The sequence below is a fragment of the Colobus angolensis genome, unplaced genomic scaffold (assembly GCF_000951035.1).
Source record: "Colobus angolensis palliatus isolate OR3802 unplaced genomic scaffold, Cang.pa_1.0 Scaffold646, whole genome shotgun sequence".
NCBI classification, from domain to species: domain Eukaryota; kingdom Metazoa; phylum Chordata; class Mammalia; order Primates; family Cercopithecidae; genus Colobus; species Colobus angolensis.
In genome coordinates, this window is record NW_012120110.1 from 7,677 (window position 1) to 13,567 (window position 5,891).

The window sequence follows — 5,891 nt, forward strand, 5'->3', positions numbered from 1 at the left end:
TCCTGATTTGGCTCTCTGCTTGTCTGTTACTGGTGTATAAGAATGCTTGTGATTTTTGCACATTAATTTTGTATCCTGAGACTTTGCTGAAGTTTGCATTTTCTAGAATTTTACATACACAAATCACAGAATATATACTCTTTTCTGCCTAATTTCTTTCACTCAGCAAAATTATTTTGAGATTCTTCGATGTTGATATGTGTATTAATAATTCATTCCTTTTTACTGATGAGTAATATTATATGTGTGGATAGATCTACAATTATTTATCCAATCACCTTTGGTTAGCTTCCAGCTTTTGGGTATTTTATACAACGTTTGTATGAATATTCATATACAAGTCTTTGGGTAGACATTCATTTTCATTTCTCTTGGTTAAAAACCTAGGAGTAGAGTGGCTGAATCATAAGACATGTATATATTTAACTTTTTAGGATATTTAACTTTCTAGGAAACTAGAAACTGTTACCCAAAATAGTTGTATAATTTCAGTTTTTCACCAGCAGTATATGAGAGTTACAGGTCCTCCACATCCTCACCAGCACTTAGTATGAGCACATAGCATACATTTTTATATTTTTTTGTTTGAATAAGTGTGTGGTATTGATTTGCACATCTTCGGTGGCTAATTGTTCATTTTTTATGTGCTTATTACATCTTCTTTGGTGCTGGATCTGTTTAAATATTTTGTCTATTATTTATTGTATTATTTATTTTGTTATTGAATTTTGAGATTATTTTACATATTTTGGGTACAAATTAAATATTAGTTATGTGAAATAAAAATGTTTACTCAACTCATTGGCTTGTCATTTCTTTTTCTTACCTGAGAACATAAGTTCCTAACTTTAATAAACTCCAATTTATCAGTGTTATTTTACAGATGATGCTTTTACTATTGTATCTAAGGCACCATTGCCTAGTCTAAGGCCATAAAGATTTACACTATCTTTCCTTTTATGAGGTTTGTAGTCTTAGCACTTGTAGTTAGTCCTATGATCATTTTGAGTTAAATTTTGTCTATGATGCATGGTATTAATTGAGACTTATTTCCTTTGCTCATTCTTGTTTTTGAATATGAATATTTAAGTGTTCCAGTATTTTTTTTGAAAAGACTATCCTTTCCCCACTGACCTGCTTTTGAATCTCTATAAAAAATCAATTGACCTTTTATAGCAGGTCTATTTCTATACTTAATTTTGTTCCATTAATAAGTATGTCTGTCTTTATGCCAATAACAAACTATATTTATGGCTGTAGATTTATAATAAATCTTGAAATAGGGCCATGTAATTCCTTCAACTTCATTCTTTTTCAAATTGGCTTGAATATTCTACATCTTTCACATTTCCATATGAAGTTTAGAATTGTCTTGTCCATTTCTACAAAAAGACTTGCTGAGATTTTGATTGGGATTGTATTGAATTTCTACATTAGTTTGAGAACTAACATTTTAACAATATTAAGTCTTCCAACCCATAAACACACGGTATCTCTACACTCATTCAGGCTTTTATTTTATCTCAGTAATGTGTTTGTATTTTTAAGTGTACAAGAATTACACATCTTTTGCTTAATTATTTTATATGTTTTATTTTTTGGTTACAAGGATATATGGCATATTGGTGAAGTCTGGGTGTTTGGTGTAGCCATAGTGGACATTATACCATTAAGTAATTTCTCATCCCTCACTCCCCCACACATTCCCACCTTTCTGAGTTTCCAGTGTCTGTTATTTCACACTCTATGTCCATGTGTACACACAGTTTAGCTACCACTTATAAGTGAGAACATGCAGTATTTGACTTCTGAGTTATTTGTTTCTGAATTATTTTACTTAAGATAATGGCCTCCAGTTCCATCCATGTGGCTGTGAAAGATACAATTTCATTTGTTAATAGTGCAATAGTATTTCATTCTATGTATGTATATGTATACTATGTTTTCTTTGTTCATTAATCCATTGATGGGTACAGGTTGAATCCATATCTTTGCTATTGTGAATAGTGCCATGATAAACATACAAGTGTAGTTATCTTTTTAAAACAATGATTCATTTTCTTTTGGGTAGATATCTAGTAATGGGATTTGCAAGATTGAATGATAATTTTACTTTTAGTTCTTTAAGAAATCTCCATACTGCTTTCCATAGAGGATTCCCTAATTAACATTCCCACCAACAGTGTATAAGTGTTGCCTTTTCTCCACATCCTTACCAACATCTGTTATTTTGTTTTACTTTTTAATAACAGCCATTCTGATTAGTTTCAATTTGCATTTCTCTGATTATAAGTGAAATTGTTCATTATTTCACATGCTTTCTGGCCATTTATATGCCTTATTTTGAAAAATCTATACATGTCCTTTGCCAGCTTTTTAATGGGGTTATTTATTTTGTTGTTGTTATTGTTGAGTTGTTTAAGGTTCTTGTAAATTCTGGATATCAGTTCCTTGCCAGATGTGTAGTTGGCAAATATTTTCTCCCATTTCCTAGGTTGTTTGTCCATTCTGTTGACTATTTCTGTTGCTGTGTTGAAGCTTTCTAGTTTAATTAAATACCATATGTCTATTTTTGATTTTGTTGTTTGTGCTTTTGAGGTCTTAGTTATGAATTCTTCATCTAGACCAGTGTCCATCCAGAAGAGTTTTCTCTATGTTTTCTTCCAGTATTTTAATAGTTTCAGGTCTTACATTTAAATCATCTTGAGTCAATTTTTGTATATGGTGAGAGATAAGGGCCCAGTTTTATTCTTCTGCATATGGAAATCCAATTTTCCTAGCACCATTTATTGAAAAGGATGTCCTTTCCCAGTGTGCGTTTTTGACAACTTTGCCAAAGATCAGTTGGCTGTAGATATGTGGCTTTTTGAGTTCTCTATTCTGTTTCATTGATCTATGTGCCTATTTTTATACCAGTGCCATAGTTCATGTGCTTAAATGTTACCATAAACAATATGTTTTAAATTTTAATTTCCTATTTTTTATTTATAGTTCATAAAAATGCTGGTGATATTTTTACATTGGTTTTTATCCTGCAAGCTTGCTAAACTTACTTATTAATTCTAGAACTAATATTTGTAGAACACATAGATTTTCTACATTGGTGATTCTCTCATAAGAGAATAAGGAAAGTTTGACTTCTTCCTTTCTAATATGAATGTCTTTAGATTTTTTCTCTTCATTTCACTGACTAGAACATTCAGTACAAGGTTGAATAGAAATGGTGTACGCAGACACACTTGCTTTATTCCTAATCTTAAGGGAAAATAATTTAGCCTTTCACCAATAAGTATGATAGATGTTAGCTGTAAGTTTATCATCGATAACTTTTACATGTTGAGAAAATCTCCTTCTATTTTTAGTTTTGTTGAGAACTTTTTATTATAAATAGATGTATAGATGTTGGTTTTGACAAATACTTTCTCTGCATAAATTGAGATGATTGTGTTTTATTAATTCGTTAATATAATGAATTACATTTAATTGATTTTGAATGTTAAACTAACCTGACATTGCTAGACTGAACTCCATCGGACTATAACATATTGTTTTTATTAAATATTGTTTTATTTAACTTGCTAAAGTTTTGTTAAAATTGTTTGCATCCATACTCATGAAGATTACTGGTCCATAGTATTATTTTCTTGTAATATTTTTTGCAATTTTTTTTCTTTTGAGACGGAGTCTCGCTCTGTCGCCCGGGCTGGAGTGCAGTGGCCAGATCTCAGCTCACTGCAAGCTCCGCCTCCTGGGTTTAGGCCATTCTCCTGCCTCAGCCTGCAGAGTAGCTGGGACTATAGGTGCCCGCCACCTCGCCCGGCTAGTTTTTTTGTATTTTTTAGTAAAGACGGGGTTTCACCGTGTTAGCCAGGATGGTCTGGATCTCCTGACCTCGTGATCTGCCCGTCTCGGCCTCCCAAAGTGCTGGGATTACAGGCTTGAGCCACCGCGCCGGGCCCTGTAATATTTTATATGGTTTTGGTATTAGGTTAATGTTGGACTCATAAAATGATTTGGAAGGTATTTTCCCTTCTCAAATTTTCTGTTAAGGTTCTTGAAGAATTAATATTATTTCTTTTCAAAATATTTGATAGAATTCATTAGTGTTTCCTCATGGAGCCTGGTATTTGCTTTTTCTGAGGATATTTAATTATTAATACATTTCTTTAATAGATGGGAAGATATTCAGATTTTCTATTTTTATGAGTGACTTTTTGTTTCTGTCTTTCAAAAGATTCACCCATTTCATCCAAGTTTTAAAATTCATTGTCATAATATTCTGTTATTATTTTAATATCCATAGAATCTATAGTTATGTCATCTCTGTCATTGCTCAGATTGATATTTTGTTGTTTTTTTTCCATTTCTTGACTAGTCATTTATTAATTTTATTAATCTCAATAAAACTAATTTTAGTTTCATTGATTTTCTAAATTTCTGTTTTCTTTTTCACTAATTCCTCTTTTGATCTTTATTATTTATTTTCTTCCTTTTTCTCTGGGTTAGTTTGCTCTTCTTTTTTTTTGTTAAAAATAGAAGCTGAAAAAATGTACACTCCCACCAACACTGTAAAAGCTTTTCTGTTTCTACCCATCCTCTCCAGCCTCTATTGTTTCCTGACTATTTAACAATCACCATTCTAACTGGCATGAGATGGTATCTCATAGTAGTTTTGATTTGCATTTCTCTAATGACCAGTGATGATGAGCTTTTTGTTTCTTTGTTTGTTTGTTAGCAGCATAAATGTCTTCTTTTGAGAAGTGTCTGTTCATATCCTTCACCCACTTTGTCAGATTGCAAAAATTTTCTCCCATTCTGTAGGTTGCCTGTTCACTCTGATGATAGTTTCTTTTGTTGTGCAGAAGCTCTTTAGTTTAATTAGCAATCATTGTGGAAGACAGTGTGACGATTCTCAAGGATCTAGACCCAGAAACACCATTTGATCCAGCAATTCTATTACTGGGTATATACCCAAAGGATTATAAATTATTCTATTATAAAGGCAAATGTGCACATATGTTTATTGCAGCACTATTCACAATAGCAAAAACTTGGAACCAACCCAAATGCCCATCGATGATAGACTGGCTAAAGAAAGTGTGGCACATATACATCATGGAATACTATGAAGCTATAAAAAAAGGATGTTTTCATGTCCTTGGATGAAGCTGGAAACCATCATTCTTAGCAAACTAACACAGGAACAGAAAACCAAACACCACATGTTCTCACTCATAAGTGGGAGTTGACAATGAGAACACATGGACACAAAGAGGGGAACATCACACACTGGGGCCTGGTAGGGGTGGGGGTAGAGGAGGGATAACATTAGGAGAAATACCTAATGTAGATGACAGGTTGATGGGTGCAGCAAACCACCATGACACGTGTATACCTGTGCAACAACCCTGCACATTCTGCACATGTATCCCAGAAGTTAAAGTATAATATAAAAAAAGTAGAAGCTGATGTCATTTACTTGAGAAACTTCTTTTCTAATATATGTGTTTAGTGCAATAAATTTTCTGCTGCATATTGTTTTGTCTTTTAAAAAATATGTATATTATACAAATATCACTTTTCCATTTGTTGGGAATCTAAAAAGGTGATTCTTAAACTGAATGTGTACAGTGCTAATGCAAAGAGAACACAAAACAAAGGCTAAATATTAGAAATAATTTTAAACTTCAATGTTATTAATGACAAATAATTTAAAATAAAAGGACACATAATGGCATAGCATGAAATATTTTAAGGTATTTTTATCAGATAAAACACATGATTTCAAGAAATCATGTTCTTTGCAGCAACATGGATGCAGTTGGAGGTCATTATCTTAAGTGAATTAAGGCAGGAACAGAAAGGCAAATACCACACGTTCTCACTTATAA